This window comes from Paramisgurnus dabryanus, chromosome 8 (genome assembly GCF_030506205.2).
Source record: "Paramisgurnus dabryanus chromosome 8, PD_genome_1.1, whole genome shotgun sequence".
Taxonomy (NCBI): domain Eukaryota; kingdom Metazoa; phylum Chordata; class Actinopteri; order Cypriniformes; family Cobitidae; genus Paramisgurnus; species Paramisgurnus dabryanus.
The window spans coordinates 34,166,795-34,188,089 of NC_133344.1; the positions used below are offsets into that span (position 1 = coordinate 34,166,795).

A 21,295-nucleotide genomic window follows, 5' to 3' on the forward strand; every position below is an offset into this window, starting at 1 on the left:
GGACCAAGTCTAAAATTTCTGGTTCCCTTTCAGTCGGTCACTATGACGTCACGTCGTGACCGACGAATTGGGAACTCGCTTAGAGAGACCAATCTGCTTCGAATACTACTAAAACACCAATGAACTTGGCATTGAGATATTTGCATAATGCTGGCGCCGCCCCGCCAGGTGCATATATAAGCAGCAGGTGCAAATAGGGAAATTAGCTTTTTATCGCTTAGAAAGCCGGCAGTATCTGCTACTGAGAAGCTACTTTACTCTGTTGGGATTTGATTGCTGAAGTTGGTTGAACTAGCAGTATCACAGCGGACGCTTCGCTTATTCCACGGCTCTACATCTGTTTATTGTTTTGAGTTTAGTGTGTGCGTTGCCTTCCTGTGCGCTCATCAACTAAGCATCTGAGTGAATTTCCCTAAAAGAGTGATACGAGAGAGCTTTGTGCCTTGTTAAAGGCAGCCACTCTCTCGTATATGCGGAGATCAGCGTCCTTTTCAGGATAGCTTTTCGTCCGTGCGATCTTGGATGCGAGAAGTATAAGGGTTCCAGTGACGGTCACGAGCGCTGTCTTCGTGCTCAGGCATCGAGCACTCCGGGGCTGCGTTCGTGGAGAGTTTCTGTTCTCTCTGTGAGAGCATAACCCTCTTGGATTGCGGAGACGACTGTCGTTTCTACGGGAACGCTGTCTGCGCCTTTGCAGTGCTGACGCCGCCATGGTGCGGCTGTCAAGCGCTCGCAGGGCACCCTTCGCGTCACTACGCTGAGTAGGACGGAGGATGCGTCCTCCACCTACCGGCCTTCTCATCCTCAGCCGGTCGAGGCTCCGGTGGAGACTGCAGAGTCGTGTTCTACGATGTCTGCCGAATCCATTGGACCTCCTTCTGGTCCCGTCACTTCTGCAGCATCAGAGGGGTGTCCATTTTTCCTCCGAGGCAGAGTCGTTCCGGAGATGGCGGCCGTGCCCGCTCGAGCGGCGGAGACGGTAGAGTTGGAAAGGTTAACCCCTCTCCGCCCGAACCGTCCCGCCCACATGATTGGTACTTCGGAGCTGCTCGGGCCTCTCGGTCCTCTCCTCCTGTGCCTTTCTTCCCCGACGGCACGAAGAGCTGACGTGATTTGCGGCCGTCCGGCCGTTCAGCTTTCACCCCTCACCTCCCTCACCAACGGAGCCGCTAAGGGCGGGGACCCCTTCAGTGGAGCGGGATGCGTTCCTGGAGGGACCACCCAACCCTTCCCTCCCGTGTTTGTAGACAGTCGTCCGGTTACGGACGCTGCCCATCAGGCATGCCGGAGAGGCGGCTTCAGCCCTGCACGTAATAACGTTGCTGCAGGCTCACCAAGGATTTACCAGGGAGGCCGCGACCTTCAGTCGTGCGATGTCCACCTCAGTGTTTCAAGATTGCCACCTTTGGCTGTGTCTGGCTGACATGACGGACGAGAACAACTTGAATGCTCCTGTCTCACAGACCGGCCTCTTCGGCGAGCCAGGGGAGTCGTACAGCTCCGCTGCGCAGACTGAGGCGATCTCCTAGGTCATGCCCCGGCGGAAGAGAGCTGCCCTTGGTCCACCACGCCGGCTCCTCAGTCTGCCTCTCGCCGTCGGCGTCCTGCGGCGACCACCTCCGTTCCCCTCCTCGGACCCCATCTCGGCAGCGCAGGGGAACCGGTCGTCAGCAGCTCGCCCCGCCCGCTTAGCCGCTTCCCGTGAAATTCGGGAGTTTAAGTGGCCAGTGAAGGGCGACCCGGATTGGCAGAGGATCACTCTTCAGGAGATGGAGCTCCTTCCCCCGATAGAGGGTCGGGTGGAAAATCCTTGGTTTGCATATGTTCCACCGGCTGTTCGGCCGGTACCCACTTAACCACACATAAGAGTGCATTCCTCTTCCCTCTCTAAGTCTCCGGAGGATCGAGAGAGCCGTGAGCGGGTTCACACCAGCTCCCCTACCTCTCCTCTATCGCCAGCGGGTGACCTGAGGAGTCCGAGCTCTCCGCTGAGGAGACCGGACCACCAGCACCCTCATCGGAGTCTGCGCTCTCCGTAGAGGAGACCAGACGACCGTTACCCTCAGCGGGCTCAGGTCAGTGTCACACACACACATACTGTAGATGTTTATGCTGTCACAGCAGACGCACCGGCAGTCCCACCTGTCTCGCTTCGCTGCCCCACCGCGGGTACTTCGGTAGTGTCGTTATTTCTCCTCTTACGGTGCCTGGGTGCTTGGCTTCAGTTCCCAGCCCGTTTCGTTGGGTTTTACGCACGATCCGCCTCGGTTACGAATCCGGCACACCCCAAATTCGGGCTTTCGTTTCACTGTGGTGAAAGCATCCGATGCACATGTACTGCGTGCAAAAGTCGATATCCTGTTGGCGAAGGATGTTCGAGCCGGTCCCTCTTACCGAGATGATGATGATGATAGGGTTTTTCCAGCCTTTATCTCATAGTACCCAAAATACGCGGCGGGTTACGATCGATTTGATTTACGCACCGGCTCTACGAAGGTGTTCTTTTTGGATGATAACGCCGAGGCTCGTATTTCAATATTCAGATCGGTTTGCAGCCTTAGACCTGTAAGACGTGTACTTTATTGTGTCCATCTCCCCTCGCTTTAGACCGTTTTTTCGCTCTGCGTCGTGGGGTGGGCATATTAATACCAAGTACACCATTCGAGCTGTCTCTCTCTCTCCGTGTCTCCATGTGCTAGTCACGGCATTAAAATGTCAGAGAGAGAGCGTTGTTCGCATTCTGCTTTTTTCTACGTCGACTTATAATAGCCCGTTCTTGGCAGACGTGCGCGAACACAGAGAGTTAATGCTTCGGCATCTCGCTCGTTTAAGTCTTCAGGTCGACTGGGAAAGAGCAACTTTGCCCCGTGCAGAGGATCCTTTTTCTCAGTATGGAAATAAGACTCGATCGACTAACTGGCGTGTTTAACAAGAGCGCGCATCCAGTCAGTTCTGACTTGCCTCGGTTTAATTCGAGGGAAGTACGCGGTCCCTCTGAAACAATTTCAGAAGCTCCTGGACATATGACAGCATGCTGCGGCTGTGACGCCGCCCGAGCTGCTTCATATGAGACCGCTTCAGCGTTGGCTTACGATCGAGTCTCGAGGAGAGCGTGGCACACCGACATACACCGTGTAAACATTGCACCTGCGTGTCATTTAAATTTTTCCCCGTGGTAGACCCGGCATTTCCGATTGAAGATATGCCCCTGAGGGGTCTCCTGGCATTCTGTATATTGCAATGCCCTCAGCACGGGACGATCAGCCACGTATGACGGGCTTGCAGTCTCAGGGGTGTGCATAGCACCCCAACTGCCGCGAGCGGTGCGCTGTATATCTGGGACTTGTACGCTCCGCTTTGGAGATGCGAGGGAAGGATGTATTAGCCGACACCAATAACATTGCGACTGTTGCGTTATTTACCGTTAAGGCGGTTTTGCGCTCTCGTCACCTGTCGCATCTCGCTCGTCATCTCCTCCTTTGGAGTCAGAAGCATCTGAGGTCCCTTCGTGCCATTTACATCCCGGGTTCGCTCAGTACAGCGGCAGACGCGCTTCCCGAGCTGCGCCCCCGGTGAATGGCGACTCCACCCCCAGACGGTCCAGCTAATTTGGAAGAAGTTCGGTTGTGCGTAGATAGATCTGTTTGCGTCGCTGGACGATACCCATTGTCGCCTATTTTATTCACTAACCGAGGGCAGCCTCGGCGTGGATGCGTTGGCACACAGCTGGCCGCGGGGGGTGCGTAAATACGCATTCCTTCCAGTGAGCTTTATTGCGCAGACACTGTGCAAAGTCATGCAGGACGAGGAGAGCCTTTATTAATCGTCCGTACTGGACGACCAAGAATTGGTTTTCATAGTTAATGCTCCTCGCGACAGCCCTCCCTGGCGGATTCCCCTGAGGAAGGACTTTCTTTCTTAAGGAAGGGGCACATTGGCACTCGCGCCCGACCTGTGCGATCTCCATGTATGGTCGTTGAGCGCGCGCAAGGTTTAGGTGATTTATCGCAAGCGGTATCTAACACCATCGACGCGGTTCGAGCACCGTCCACAAGACGGGCTTACGCGCTTAATGAAACCTTTTTTGTCACCCGGTGCTCTTCGCAACGCGAGGACCCCAGAGAATGCCCATTAACATTGTGCTTTTATGTCTTTAACATAGGTTAGATGGTAGGCTGTCCCTCCGCCATTTAAGTTGATATCGCCGCTATTTCTGCTCATCACTCACTTATCAACGGCAGATCAGTTGGCCAGCATGATTTAATTATTACATTTTAAGAGGCGCTCGCAGGCTAAACCCCTCGCGGCCTCCCTCTTTTCCTGAGACCTGTCCATGGTGCTGAAGCCTTCAGGTCTCCCTTTTGAGCCTTTGCAGTCTACGAGTCTGATGTTTTTATCAATGAAAACTCTGACCCTGATAGCATTGGCCTCCATGAAGAGAGTAGGGGATTTACATGCATTCTCTGTTGACGTTTTGTGCTTTTAGTTTGGTCCTGCTGTCTCACTGAGACCCAGACCAGGCTACGTGCCCAAAGTTTCCACCACTCCCTTCAGAGATAGGTGGTGAGCTTGCAAGCGCTGCCCCCGGAGGACGCAGACCCAACCATGGCTTTGTTGTGCCCCGTACGCGCACTGCGACTCTACGTGGTTCGCACGCAAAGCCTCAGGACCTCAGACCAGCTCTTGTTTGTTATGGTGGCCAGCAGAAAGGGAAAGCTGTCACTAGCAGAGGATGTCTCATTGGATAGTTGATACTATCGCCCTGGCTTATAATCTTCAGGGTATTCCTTGCCCCTTTAATTTGAGAGCGCACTCCACACGGAGCGTTGCCTCATCTTGGGCTTTAGCTCGTGGTTCCTCGCTAACAGACATCTGCAGAGCTGCTGGTTGGGCGACACCTAATACGTTCATTAGATTTTACAGTGTTCGTATCGAGCCTGTATCCTCTCGTGTTCTTTCCTCACCAGGGAGGGCACGGAGAGCAGACTCGCAAGTCGGCTTGCAGCCTCCGACTGAGGCTCCTAATTGAGTTTCAGTATGGAAGGCCATCAGAGCAAAAATGCGTAATGGTTTGAATTGCTCTTCCTCCGCTGCCTTGGCAGCCTTTGTTGCGGAGCATTGGCTGTCAGCCTTTTCACTAGCTGTATTCTTATGAACCTACGTGTTTGGCTTGGGCTCCACATTGTGTCCCAACGGGTTCCTTTGTGAGTATTATTCCGTGGGGTTAATCCTACCAGCCCACGTTTCCCTTAGCAGAGCACTGCTTTGCTTACACAGCCACGGCTGTCATTTTTACCTCAACTATGGTTGACTTTCGCCCACCATTAGCCCTTAAGAGGGGCGGTGGCTTCCGCAGCGTTCCTATCCCGCTCAGGTAGGGCGCTTCCCAGTCGCTGGCACTTCTGTGGGGTTAAAGGAACAACTAGTGCCCGGCCTTCTGCCTTAAAACCTACCTCCTCCTCCTTAAGTGGAACCGGAGGGCTTTTACGCAGACACTGGAAGAGGTCAGCCCCTAGTGGCGTTTTGGTAGGGATTCCCAATTCGTCGGTCACGACGTGACGTCGTAGTGACCGACTGAAAGGGAACGTCTCGGTTACGGATGTAACCCTCGTTCCCTGAAGGAGGGAACGGAGACGTCACGTCCCGTCGCCACAGGTGCTGCCACCTGCTGTTACGGCCGGTCACACTTTCCGGCTTTCTCAGCGAAAAAGAAGCTAATTTCCCTATTTGCACCTGCTGCTTATATATGCACCTGGCGGGGCGGCGCCAGCATTATGCAAATATCTCAATGCCAAGTTCATTGGCGTTTTAGTAGTATTCGAAGCAGATTGGTCTCTCTAAGCGAGTTCCCAATTCGTCGGTCACGACGTGACGTCTCCGTTCCCTCCTTCAGGGAACGAGGGTTACATCCGTAACCGAGACGTTTCATTTCATTTTGAAAGAATAATTGGGGGATAATTGCAAAAAATGCAACCATGTGGTGTAACCATTCTGTGTAACTAAGATTTTAATGAAAATATAAATATATATTTATAAAAAATGTGGAATAAAATATAATCATATAGTTTAGTGTAATATGATTTTTTTTACATACATTTTTACATCATTTGTTAAAGATTATTTAGAAAACAGAGCTGTTTTCAGCATATGTCAGGACAAATATGACAAAAACGCATTAACATTTACATTTAGAAATAACTAATAAAATTATATATTTTAAAATGATTCTTTTTTATGATTACACTTACATGCCATCAAGGTGGATAAAATATTTAATATTTCTCATTCTTTGGCACAATTGGCGGTTACCCCGTTTGACATTTTCAGGTCCATTCAGTCTTAACTTTCATAAAAATGGTGCAAATGTATTTTTTATTGAATAAAATTAACATAATACACTGTGTGCATTGAAATAAACCTGATGTATGCTTTTAATTTCTCATCTTGCCAAACAATTTTTGTCACTAACACATGTAGCATAGGTGTTTCTAAGGACTTTAAAGGCAATTTTTTAATATTTAGATTTTAGATACTGTGGTTGTATCTCAGCCAAATATTGTCCTATCCTCACAAACCGTACATCAATAGAAAGCTTATTTATTCAGTTTTTAAATGATGAAAAGATTAATAAAAGACCCTTATGACAGTTTTTGTAGTCCAAGGTCACATACAGTATACTTTTTAAAATATAATATCTTAAACACATGTTGATTGCTTGAGTATCGTAGCTTACTGCGTTTAAGAATATGCACCAACAACTAAATTGTAGCTTTGTATGTATTAAAGAGCAAGAAATACGATCGGTACGATAAAGGGAGAATAGGAGTAAAACGCATGATAGGCTGGGCTTGAACCTGCAGTACCCACAGAAAATACCAAGTTACATGTTTATATAAAAAAAACTGCAAAACTAGCACATTTTTCAGCTAAAGCATTGCAAGCATCAGTTACTCCGGATGCAACACATTAAATGTCCGTCCAATGTAATTAACTGTGTCTAGATTCAGAGACTGGCTTTTATATTAGACACTAACAAGATTTAAGCCTGTAAAAACCTCAAACATCTTATAAAACCTCCTGCATTTCCTATTTAAGTCCAGGAGACTAGCTATAATAATTGCCAAGCGCACGTAAAACTCCTTACAACTATAAAAAAGTAACTCATTTTCTGACAAAAAAACACCTTATAAGATCTATGAATTATTGCAGACAAATGGCCGGCTTTCAAAGGTGCGATTCCAGATACCTGAGCAGAAATATATGAGGGGCGTATAAAGTCTGTGGCAGTAAATTAAACTCCTGTGACAAAAGCTGAAATCCGAGTCTCGTGCAAGTAGATTGTGATTAGCTTTCAGCGACTTATGCGAGTCATCATAGAAATTGTTACATGTGTAGCGTGAAACGCAGGACACAATGGACGCACTGTTTTCCTCCCTGCAAGAAAGGTAACATAAACCTCCATCCTCTTTGGAAAGGGGCTCAAGTGCACATATTAAGCCCCCCTCCTTTCACACAAAGCCCACTCCTGAAGTCCGGTTCAAGAACAGATTCTGCCCGATACGGCTGAAGAGATTCTCCAAAAGAAAAGACACCTATTCGACAGCAATGTCACGCTAGCCTTTCGGTGAAGAGAAAATAAATCAATAGGACACAAAGGTGTTCATTAATGTTGGTTGCTGAGGCAAGAATCACTATTACTATTGATAATACTTAGTGCTTGCGATTTTAACAAACCCTTAATCCCACATAAGAAACTTTGGCGCTTCTGAATCGATTATGCTACAGACATGAGTGATACCTCAAAGCTTATTGAGAAGAGATCTGCCGTTGCTTTTCTAGGTTATAGGACTTGCAGGTAATAAGTTATGACTAAGGAGCAGAAAGTTATAGAGCAACCACACAAAATACACTAGAAACTTTCAGCAACAGACTGAACTGAAAAACTGCTTCCATTTTCTCTTTAGGTAAAGACCTAAACCACCACAGATGAGATGTGACCACATGGGGGCCAGTAACCCCATATCATTGTAAAAGGCAGATGTTTTGGGCACAAAAGGTTTAGAGGTCAAAAAGGCGACGGTTGACTCTTATCAAAACCCAACTATACAGAGAGCATTCATCACCTACCTATTCAACCAATTGGCTAACAAAGAAAAACAGTTTGTATTAAACACAACCATGTGAATCGTATTCTTTCCTGCGATGAGTAATAAGGTCGTTTACAGGCCACGAGGTGCATTAGCATGCTCAAGCCATACAGACAATGCCACGGTACAAGGATAAATGGAGGAACCTCAAATCTGACCTCACTTTGGCATTGCACCACTGATAATGGCAAATCGCCAGTAATTGATTAATTACCCGAGATTCAAAGGCGCTATTTCATTGGCATGTCAAGCGAAGCGAGCTCATCATTTGTTTAATTATTTCAACCGCTATTTTTCAAAATCGCAGTCATCTGTATTCAGCGATGAGAGCGAATGCACAACGCACAAATACACAACTCGGCTCATTCCCAGAACGCAATTCTATTGCTCAGATGTTGGCCTTTCAGTCTTGTCAGTTTAATTTATGCATTGACTGTCTCAGATGTTTTTATTTCTTACACTTTTACAAATAAAGGTGGTGCAAAAGATTCAATAGAAGAACCATTTTTGGTTAAAAGTACTTAAAAGAGTCATGTCTATCTTAACTTTTTATGGTATAAAGAACCTTTTTAACACTTTAAAAACCTATAGAGGTAATATACAGCCAAAAAATGTTTTTATTTTCTATGGCATCATGCAGCACCATAATATTTTAGAGATAGTGTAAGAGTGAAAAATAGATATGAGACAATTGCAAGTGCAAACGCTATCTCACAAGAATTGGCTAATTCATATTAATTCATACGACCACATTTGTAAGTTTTTGTATGATTTTCCTTGACCCCTGTGACGTTGGGGTTAGGTACGAGGTTAGGGGTTCGGTTTTGTTGTTGTTGTTTTTACGAGAATCGTACGTTTTTGCACAATTCACTTAGTATGAATTCATACGAATTAGGCAACTCGTAAAATATGTTTCTCATAAGGTCAGGCTACAGATGTGGCCTTTAAAAACGGGCGTTTTCTCCCGCGGCATTCGCCAATTCGTCTCACAGAGTCTCGCAGCATTCTGCAAGTGCTTTCGGGGGGTCTACTTTCCATTTTCCCTTAATGTGTTTCGCTTCACAGAATATCCACCAGGTGGCGCATAAAAACATTGTCATTGCCGTTGTTTCCAGAAGTTAATAAGGGCATTGCTGAATAGGGCAATGCTGTAGTCTGACATGTTTTCTTGCAAAGTAGCATTTTTATCAGGCTCTTTGTTAATGTTTAGTAATTTCTCTTTAATAGCAGTAAAAAGGTTATTGGGCAGTAATTGAAATTATTGCAATTATTTTCAATGCCTTATTTTGACAAATTTCACTGGTATTTAACAAATTTGATTGTCGTTTGATGCGAAACCCTCCAAGTGCATTTTACATTTATGCCTTTAGCTTTTATCCAAAGCGACTTACATTGCATTACAACACATACATTTTTATCACCATGTGTGTTCCCTGGGTTCGAGCCTATGACCTTTTGGCTGCTAACGCAATGCTCTACCACTGAGCTCTACAGGAGTACGTAAGCTTTTTTGGCCAAATACATCCCTTCTAAAAATATTCACCTCTTTGGTTAAGTCATAGTAAACAGGTGCAAAATCACTAAAGATGCAACAAGAAACACTGCAAATGGTGAAAGTCAGAATGTAAAAATGAAGAAAATCAACTACAGATTAGGGAAGGTGGCATTTAGCGGCTTTTGCGTTTGAACTCTTAAAGGTCCCGTTCTTTCTGTGTTTTTGAAGCTTTGTTTCACGTGTAAAAAAACGCGTTATTTTTCACACAATTTACTTATCTGTATAGCGCTGTTTTCATTGTCCGGGCTGATGTCTGTCTTGTTCTATGAAGTTGCTCCTTCAGAAATACGTATCGAGTTCTGATTGTGTAGCTTTTTAAATGTGTTGTGATTCGATAGCAGCTTAGCTTGCCGTTAGCTCAGCTGGCGACTGACGTATTCCTGTGGGCGGAGTTTAGTCAAAAAACTGTTTTATTGACATCATGCAGTGCCGGCACCAGCTGAGCGCTGACGAGGGGGCATCTGAAATAACAACAAAAACGCATACCTACATATTAGCACAACACTGCTTACAGTGTTGCCAACTTGGCGACTTTGTCGCTAGATTTAGCGACTTTTCAGACCCCTTTAACGACTTATTTTCAAAAAAGCGACTAGCGACAAATCTAGCGACTTTTTCTGGCGTTGTTGGAGACTTTTGGAGACTTTTTACTTGACATTCACTCTTCTCAATGAGCAGCTACCGCTGCTTCTGTGGGCTCCACCCCCGTCCCAAAGCATTCACAGGCGGTCTAGTCCTCGCGCAGCAGAGCAGAGTCTCTCTCAGCTGCAGTCAGGGCAGGAGAAGTGGTTATCTATCCGCGTCCAGACGGCATAATCATGCATGCGGGAAGCCGGAGCAGGCGGATCCCGCGATGGCTTACATTAATGGCGAGATGTAAATGTAAAATGGTCTTTGAATAAAATGAATCACTGTACATAAAAAAAAATTTACTTGAGGGAGCTGAGCAGCAGCACATTTAGAACAGACAAACTGTTTGGAGCTGACGCGTTAATGGGCTATTTACCTACAAAACAACGTTTCCCATCATTTATCAGTGTATGTTTTGAAACTGGACTGTTTGGCCATATAAACATCAACATACACACATTTCGTTTTATGAGAACATAAGCAGATAAACAACGAGAAAACATTTTCAAGCATTCACGTGTTTTAAAATGAAATTTTTGACAGTTCAGAGAGAAAGAGAAATGTGAAATAATGTAGTAAGCCAATGTAGTAAGAATGCAAATGCGACGTGATGACGTCACTGTTATGCAAATGACGCAATGACGTAATCGGCGACATTTAGCGACTTTCCAAGCAAGCTTTAGCTACTTTCCATTGAAAATAGTTGGCAACACTGACTGCTTATTTGGAGCTCAGACCCCGAGTGGCAGATGCTGTAGTTTCTTTCTTTTAAATCCATATTCGAATGTCTGTAGTGAAATTAGTTAAATCAATATACAGTACAACCTTGAAATTAAGGATTGTTCTTAGCCTTTGTGTTTGCTTTTCGTAGTGCAAGAAATTTAACGTAACGTTATTAGGGTGGGGAGCACGCTTAGGTAAGCGACCAGTCAAAATTCGACCTTGCCTTAAAGACTGACCGTCCTTAACTAAAATATTGCTATTTTAGCTTATTATTTGCTTTATAAAGAAAATACGGCTCTCCTGATTTTTCAATCAACCAATCAGATTTCAGAAATAAGTTTACAGTTTGTTTTAAGTTTAAGCTTACAACCAGGATTAGCTGCTTCTAGACCATTGTTTTTCACTTTTTCATCATGTCCCTCTACTTTTAGGGTTTGTTTATGGTTAGGGTTTGGGTTTGGGGTGGGTTTAGGTTTTATTTAGAAAAATGTTGTCCTTGGGTCAACACAATATAATGTTGCCCTGAGGACATCAACCACTTGGCAAAATCAGTTTGAGCAAGAAAATACACTAGGCAAATGTGATTTTTAAATAGCACATTTTATCATTAAAATCCCATTCAACATTAATCATGATCTGAAGGGGCGGGATAGTGCCGGCCCTGCTCTCATGTTGTTCTTCACATGTTTGAGTTTCTTTATTATGTTGAACACAAAATATGATATTTTGATAAATGATGGCAAGCACACAGTCGACAGTATTCATTGACTTCAATAGTACCAGTCAAGTCAATGGTTACTGCCAACTGTGTGCTTTCCATAATTTATTAAATTATCTTCTTTTGTCTTCAAAGGAATAATGAAACCCATACTCAAGTTTAGAGCAACACGAGTAAATGACAGAATTTTCATTTGGGGTTGAACTAGCCCTTTAATTAGAGTCGTTCACATTATAACTATAAAAATATAGTTTTAAAAATCTTTTTTTAAGAGAATGGCGGAGTTCACACCACAACTACAATGATAAAGATACAGGGAACAATATCGTTGGGATCACTCGCTGAGTGATTTTTTCACAAATGATTATTACTTAAACGACTTTACGTAAAATTACTTCAGGTGTCCAGCGCTGTTGCAGTTGCAGGGAAATTGACTTCATAATGATTTTATTCTACTACACTGACTATACCAAAAGGTAAATATTAGATTACACAAACTACTGTAGAGATACGCAAAACGCAGTGTTTTGAGAAATCTGCTGGTTGTAGCCGCTGTAAATGCAACAAGAACAGCATATTATACATTTAATGACATGTGACAACATGTCATAACATAATGACATAACAATAAAAAAAAAATTTGAAGAGTATAGCACCTCGTGAGCAAACTAGCATAAAGTTATTGTTAAAGTCCGGTGATGTAGACGCTAATATAGTTATCATTATAATGTGAACAGCCCTTAAAAGTATGCTGGCTATAAATTAATGTGGATGAAATCAATCGGCCAACTTGATCTCTGAAGAATCTGATGAGAAATGTTTAAATTTAAACTTAAATATCTGACATTTTGCAGACTTGACATCACATCAAATCCAAACACAAAGATCTCTGAAAACTTTACAGGAGATCACTTAAGGTTGTATTTTCTCAAAAGAAAAATCTGAGAAGCAGGAACCCAAAACTAAAGTCTCCATTTGTCCTCCGTGTACCATAATTGTGACCGTCCAGGAGAAACAATTGTGAGATCTCATCTGTGATTTTTTATTTCTATGGGTTTACGAGAAACTGTGCCTTCCCCATTCACTGGGAAAAAATTAAAACCTTGGAAAATAGATGTTTTGTTTAAAATCTGAAATTGCAGCAAAACTTATTTCGTTCTTTGTGTAAAATAGCTAGATCGGGGGGAGTATACCTGCTGAAATTGCATGGGAATAGGTGCCCAGACTATGAAGCAGGATATCTTAAAAGTCATTTGAATGTAAATGTGGCAGCTGTTATCCCTGATACCACTTTCAGAATACACAATGTCCAGGCCCACTGGAGTGAAGAAAAAGCTTTTCTTTCCTCCAACTGTGTGAAAAAACAGTCGTCAAGAGAAAAGCCAGAATCACATTTCATAAAAACACAAGCTACACTTCACATTTAAAACGCAACGCCGCAAAGCCCCGACAGCTGCTCGGCCGCACCGACAATCCGTCTTTTCAAAGAGAATTTTCTCAAGATTAACCAAGTTTCACAAGAGAAAGAGTGAGAAAATTCCCTCATTCAGCAAATCCAAGCGGTTCGGTTGACCAGTCACCGTTGAGTGATTTTGGAAATGAAGAGAATTACGGTATTTTCACCCCTCTTCCAACTTTCAAGTCCAATAAAACGCCGTTATCTCGACAGGCTGCCATTAGCCGTACTGTACGTGCGATAAATCACAGCATGACAGGGCGCAGCTTCAACTAAACCAATGCTCCGGGCAAGCAAACACCCCCCCGCCCTGCACCCTATGCACTCATCATCACATTAATAGCGCTCGTGTTGAGAAGGTGAACGCGTTCGTGAAGTCGAGCTAATGCGTGAACTGTATCGAGTGACAATGATGTATATGCTGTCTGATGGGGACAAAGCAGTCGCTTGAGCGTAACAAACATTAGCGGATCCCTCCCTAAACAAGTGATCATGACAATGAGCTTCATGTACTGTAGGATTTACTCTTGCTGTCGAGTGTAACGCTGTTTAAACAAACAGGAGCGGAAAACTATTGTTATGCGTAAGACCTTCCGACTGCTACCACTTGTAGCATAAGCTTGTCTTCACAGAATTTCGGGAAAAGTGTTAAATAATTCATCAATTATCACAACTGGAGTAAAAATGAATATTAAGCTATCAAAGCATGTCCATCAAGGTTGAATTAATTTTGCAATATACCACTGATATGCAAGATAACATGTCAAACGTTAGTTTCGTATTTGCACAGAAATATTTATTTAAGTATAAAATATATTTATTAACATACCAACATATATTTAGTTTGAAGGTTTCTTCTTTGTTAATCACGCACAAATTAAGCAAACATACAATGCAAGACTTTTTCCAATGTTCCCGCTGTCGAAAACAAATCCAGGATTAAAAACTAAATTCTCACAATTCTATGCATTTATTTATTTTGCAAACTGACTATTGGGACAAACTGGTTAGGTGTAAGTCATGCTTTTAATCTTGGTGAAAACACATGCATAATGAGGGAGTGGGTGGTATTTACAACGCTATAAATTGACATACAATAAAACCCTAATTGTATAAGCAGCAAAAGAGCCACAGAGGGTCACACAACTTTCCCATTGATCCCAAATGGACTGAGCACCCAGTGGGTCACTGCTTTAATGCAGTTCATTGATCTGGTTTTGCACGTATACACTTTTCCCCCACACCACAAAAAATAAAATAAAATTCACTATCAAGCAATGTACTGAACATGAGCTTTATCTTATGGAAACACTACACCGATTACAGTTTATTACAACATACCTTACATTACATGTAGTTTTGATGGGAATTTCACAATTTAAAGTTAAAACTTGGTTAAAATTTAAATATTTGCATGGTACCAATTACCAATAAGGGCTGTCACAGTATCAGACCCCCCCCCCCCCCAAAAAAACACGATAATGGTAATGTCGACCAATTGCTCCATTTGCAAAACAGGTCACATCACTACAGGTTTTGGGCATGTGCTGCATGAAATGAAGATGTACAACTTAAAATGCCTTAAAAAAGCCTTACCAAAGATAAGCATAATCAGTAAGATTATACCCAAGTTAGCTAAATGCCTTAAAACTCAATATTGCCAGCAGTGCTGTTAACCCTTTCTCGGCAAGCAGATGAGATAAGCTCTGTTTTTGGGTTTGATTTATTTAACATGATATGAATATTTTCTTATTTTAATATCATGATAATTGCCAAAACCAGTATATTGCAATCCCCTAGTAACAATATATTATCATGTCACCTTCCTATGTTCTTTATTCCTTTAATGCTTTCATAGAAACCTCTATACTGGTGTTAAAACAGCACACATACTGTCTGAACATGCTGAAGTTAATTTAAAGGGGCGGTTTAATGCTATTTCATGCATTCTGACTTATTACTAGGTTTAAGAGCTGTAATTTGCTAAACAAATGCAAAGTGTCAAAAAAAGCAGTTAGGCATTTTTAACGGTGACATCATATTTAAGCATATATGCGGATGTGCATGTCGCGAATGTGCTGCCACATTGTATTGTATTGTAATGAAATTTGTTATTATGTTGATTTAATGTAATTAGATGCTCAAATAAACTAAAAATGATGATGATGATGATGATGAGGTTTTTCATCGCTAAAAGAGAGTTAGGCAACTTACAGCAAAGCACAAATGACAACAGGTTTACTCGAGACAGCGCGAGCTAGCATGAAGGTAAAGCTAATCTTTTACATTATAGCCATGACGCAGTGAAGATTCTCTCAGACCAATCAGTGATCTACAGTGTTTTCGCATCACGTTTTGGTATCAGCTCGGGTAGCTTGGAACCCCAACCGAGGTGGTACTAAAAAAAGTATTGGGTACAACTGCACCCAGTGGAAAACCCCCCAAAAGTAAGCTGACACGACACAAACCAAAACCGTGGGGTACTATGCAATGGAAAAGCGCCATTAGTGACCCCATATTCCTTTTATGGGCACTTCCCTCCGGAAAAAGCACGCCCACACGTCTATCAGAGTGAGAATCCTTCGAGTAGAAGTCACAGGTATTACTTTATGTTACAGCTTTGTATTTTAATCTCAACAATGAAACAAAAGAAGACATTTGTTTTTGGATATAAGGAGAAGAAAGCCTTGTTCAGCGTTCCAAGTAAGCCAGCCTTATGAAAACAATGGATATAGTTTGGTTATCCAGGGTAGCAGCGAAGTTATTTGTTCGTGTTTGTTTAACGCTGGATTTTGTTGAAATGGTGCGGTCCCAAACGGGTCATGAGTTGCAGGCGGTAAGTAAAACTGCATCAAATGTGTTTTGTTGGCAATCAGCGCATAAGTGCATATAATGTAAACGACACCAACATAGCGAATCAAAAGTTATCCAGAGATAGTGACTCGCCATCTTGGATTTCATGCTTTTCCGAATCCAGTCTCATGGAGATGCGTATAAATAGCACGAAGTGTGAAAAATCGTGCAATACATATGATACGCCAGTCGTTCCCGTTCACTTAAAACGGCGCATCTCTTTTGTCGTTTTGTGTCATTGGTTTCTCAAATTTTTTTCTATTTTTTTACCATTGTCGCTTGGGTTTGGAACAACTTTTTGTTACATAAAATGACATCCTAACCCAAACCCCAATTCTAACCCCAACTCCAAGCGACCATGGCCTAAAAACTGACAAAACATGGAGAAACCTATATATCAAATAAAATCCTAAAGCAAATCTCAAATCTAACCCCAAACCCAAGGGAAAATGTGGTTTAAAAAACAGAAAAAAATTAAGAAACCAATACATAAAACGAAAAAAAAGATGTGCCGTTTTAAGTGAATGTTTTCACACTTTGTGCCATGTATATCTATATGAGACTGGGTAGGCTTTTCCAGAAACAATTTCTTTGCAAACTGCGTCATCAAACATGACTGAATTCATAAAGTTTCTCTTTGAATCTATTGGTCAGACAAAACGAGAGTTCCCGCCCTTAAACCCACACCATTGGTGAGCCAATGATGCTCCTGTAGCTGTTTGCAATGCTAAAACAAACACAGCAATGTTTTGATAGCACCACCGAGTTTACACGTTTAGCAGAAATCAATCAACAGCTGGCTTAGCGCTTGTGTTTCCATATTAAGATGGGATAGGAAAATCATATTTATTTATTTATTCTTAAAGCAATTCCAGCATCTCTGAATATATTCATGGCAAAAGCCGGTTAATCTTCACAAAATTTTGTTGATCTACACACTCGTTGGGAGAAGGAAAATTGTGACATCTCCAATTCACCTAGCTTGCAAGTTTTTGGACTGTGAAAGGACACAAGAGTTGTAAACCCATGTTGTCACAGCGAGAACATGGAAATGCCACACAGAAAGACCTTCTGACCCAGCCAGGGCCGAAAAGCTTTTTAATATCGATAATCTAAAAACATCTCCTTTAAGACAAATGAGAAAGGATTAAACTTGTTAAACCACGCAAACCTTAATGCATGGGTAGTCCAACTCTTCTTTTGGACTAATGGTGTATCACGATATGTTCCTGGGCAGTGGCTGAACGGTAAAAAAAAAACTTCACCGCACGAGAGGCTTGTGAAGACAGAGATCAGATGAGTGCAGCACTGCAGGGATAAAGAGTCATGGCAGGGGTGCAATTCGGGGCTCCTTAATAAGAAGGAAGGTGCAACAGAGGAACAATGAGCAACACTTCACCACACACCTTCCAATGAAGTCTATATTCTCAGCAGCTCAGCTATGAAGCCTTATTACACAAGAGACTCCCTATACATACTAGAAGATTCACTGGGGAGCCTGAGCAATTCATTGGTTTGCTTCTATCATTGTTTCGTCTCGTTGTGGTTCTTTGGATGACTTCAAACAACATAGTGGTTTATGAAATGAAACTACAACCACAGGGGAAGCCCTTAGATCAACTGAACGAAGGAATTTTGGCAAACTTACTGGAAATAATGTAAATCATGTACGCTTTCAAGACATCTAATTTAACTGTATAATAAATATACCATGTGGACTTTTATACCTCACAACATATACTGGCTGAGTTTTCATTTTTTTCACAGAAATACAAGCTCTGGTTCTATTCAATTCATCCATAATACAGAGCGTGCTGAGAATATAAAGCACCAACATCCAATGCAGATGAAAGAAAAACAAGTGAGTAAAAGATTTAAATAGGTAAGTTTATATATATTTATAGACCCTTTTACAGCCCACATGATCAAATAGCTTGCGCACGCATTTTGGCAACAGAAGTGGTGTTATTCCCCATTGGTTCTAATGTGTTAGCAACTAAGAAAGTTTATTAAAATGGTTTCTCAGCATCAAAACGTCTGGTTGTTGCGTTTGGTTGCACTAATATAATATACTAATATACGTATATATGTATCTAGCAACTTCATATTTGGCCAACTGCTAACGTCTTCTATCCACTCCACTACAGTACACGGATCTGGTAACTGTGTTGAAAAGTTGATAAAGTTAACTTTTTAAAATATAATTTTCTCTGTCTGTGTTGCTTCACTGTTGATTCTTGCCATACTTCCTTAGCCAAAATGCGCGCATACGTTGCCACGTCATCATTGTGTACAAACAGTAAAAGAGTCTTTATGCACTAGACTATATGTCTATATGTAACTTACTAAAAGATGCACTACGATAATGCTTTATGTTTGTAAAATATATCTGAACTTATTAAAATATATTTAACAAGTGAATATTCTTTCTGATCCCTCTTTACTTAATATACTTATTATACATAACCTTTGGAAGTATTAAAATCATTCAGTTATTGCGAAATATTGAAACGTGCATATTGCCCCATTGACACTACTTCAATGTATTGTGTAGCCTTAATATGCACTTAACATAAAAATGCATCTGCGAATTTAATATATCAATATCATATTCTATAACCAGGTCCCTGCTGATTCACACCTCTTATACACACATAGGCAAAAAGTATTGTCTGTGTAAGTATAGTCTATTTGCAGTACTTTATAAAAACAAGTTCACATCTTCTAAGTGAAAGAAAAATGCATATATAAAATATGAAATGACTAGAACAAGAGAAATTTGCCTACTTTATTCTTTCTCAATGCAAGGGTGAACAATAGGAGACTTGTGTAGGCTGTACTTTTCATTGAAATCGCTTGCGGTGGCCATCCCAGTCCTAATCAACTTCAACCATAACAAGCAGGAGAATACTGGACTGTCCTCAAAAGGTCAAGCCCACAGGAATCCATCAACTTCAAACTTATTTAGTGTCAATATGTGACACCCTAGACAAGAACTTACATTTATCCTTAACGGATGCACACTTGTACAACCACTGAGAGTTACTTGCTACCTATTTACTTAAAAAATGTAAAACTGGAATTCAAACAAAATTTCTAAATGTTTAGATTTCATTATAATTGCATTATTGTTGAGCTCTGGTTATTTCCCTTGTTGGTGTCTAATGTTTTAAATTGGGCTTAAATGCCTGCATTGCATAAGATCACAAATAAAAAGTGTCATATTATTTGCAAATCTAAAAAGAAAACACAGAGACATTTTACCATTAATTTAACCAACCGGTCCCAATTTTATTTCTTGTAGATGTATAAAGTCACTTGACAAAGATTCACACAGGTGTCCACAGCCCAGGGCAACCAAAATGTAGTTCATCACATGGGCATGTTCAACAAAGCTTGCCAGACAATTTCCAAATATATAATTTATTGTTTAATAAATCTAAACAAAAATTCTCTCTCTTTTTTTTTTTTGCTTAAAACCTGTTGTTGTTATCTAATAAATCACAATTCATTTGGGGACCAGTAATGCATAAAACTGTTCTGTTTGGAAATACCAGACTGTATTTGTGTGCACGTGTGTTACTGTGTGCATTTTGCTTCAAATCGCTTAATTTGGCTGTGTATACATCCGAAGTCTACAACATTAATTCTTAACATAAACGAAACCTGAATCAAAACCGTTATATGTGTGTTTGCCTGACAAATACAACTATTCAAAACCTGTAGCAATACAAAATAAATGACAATGTAACTGATCAACTACAGTAACCCTGTTATGTTACACATCCCATCAGCAGGGAGTGCGCAAATATGTTCAATTTGCCAGTAAAAATCCAACATCATAGTGAGCACTAAATTCCCATCACACCCGCCCAACAAATCTTTACACCCGAAATGTTTGGTGGGTGCACTAAAACAGGCTGTAAAATCCCATTTGTTAATACTGCAGGGTTGTGGAAACGCAGTACCTCAGCCCTCTATCCAGAAGAAATAACGGCGAAGTACCACCTAAAAAAGTGAAACGCTATTATTGTCTGTATCGTTTAACTACAGTCACGCATCCCTGTAGCATCGCTGAATGATCGTAGTGAAACATGCGGCGGTAAGCAGGTACGCGCTCGTCCCGTTAACACGCGTTTACTGTTCAGCAGCAAAAAGACAAAACGCGTCAGTTAATGCGGATAAACTTCTATTTGACAGATTAGAGAAAGCCCGAATTGTTCAATACACATACAACCACATTAATAATTTATTCCCGAGCAATAATTTATGGTTTTATAAGGTAACAGTGCGCAGCCAAACCCTCTTTACGCGGTCCATCCACATCCACAGTTTACAACACGCTCCGTATTAAATAAAATACGAGGTTGCGCGTAATCGTATTAAGCATCCTCGCGCACATCCCGTGCCAAACACATCACCCTGTGCTGCATCACGGTCCAGTTGTTTGTGCACCAACACGCACTTTTCCCCGATAAAGCAACTCACCATTTCTGGAAAGGAAGGCGTCTATCCAGCGTATCGGAGGTTAGAAATGTGTCCTTTAAACCAGTGTGGTGTTTAAGAGATGTTTGGCTGTTAATGTAGCTCTCTCGTCATTATCATGTCCCGTTTGGAAAATCAAAAGCAGGAGAAATGTCCAATGGGCAGCGTTTCACGCGTGGATGATACGAGCCGTGTGTTTTGCTGCAGTCGTGTAGTGCTGCATCCGTGCGCGCGCTGAAGGGAATGCCGAGGAATGACAAGCGGGTTCCACCATCAGTCGGCGCGTACCATGTGCGCAGACGGGAGGGGGGTTGAATGGGGGGGTGCGTGTGCGTGTTGTGGGCGCGAAGCCTGGGTCACTGGCACAGCATAAGTTTATAGGCTACATTTACACAGAAAAAATAAGGGTAATCAATAAAAACACAAATTAAGTTATGTTCTTCTGTTTCCTAAAGACACATATATACACCGATAAGCCATAACATTATGAACACCTGCCTAATATTGTGTAGGTCCCCTTTTGCGAATAAATCAGTGCCGACCCGCAGAGGCATGGACTCCTTTATATCAGAAAAAGCTCAGATCCTTACGCTTTCCTGCTTCTAACACATTGACTTATCCTCAAAGTTGATGTTTTAGATGCAGGAAACATGGGTAAACGTAAGAATCTGAGGGACGTTGGACAAGGGCCTAATTTTGGTTGCTGGATGACTGGGTCAGAGCATCTC

At 42.3% G+C, this 21,295-nt stretch overlaps 1 protein-coding gene across 9 annotated transcripts in view; it reads right to left on the reverse strand.

The window, feature by feature from the left end:
• The window catches only part of tenm4 (teneurin transmembrane protein 4), a 268,749-nt gene extending 247,958 nt beyond the window's left edge, over positions 1-20,791 (reverse strand). For all 9 annotated transcript variants that reach the window (XM_065281625.1, XM_065281626.1, XM_065281624.1 and 6 more), the window contains exon 1: positions 20,571-20,791. The gene's annotated coding sequence lies outside the window, so the exon portion shown is untranslated. The remainder of the gene's footprint in view (positions 1-20,570) is intronic.
• Between the last annotated feature and the right edge of the window lie 504 nt (positions 20,792-21,295).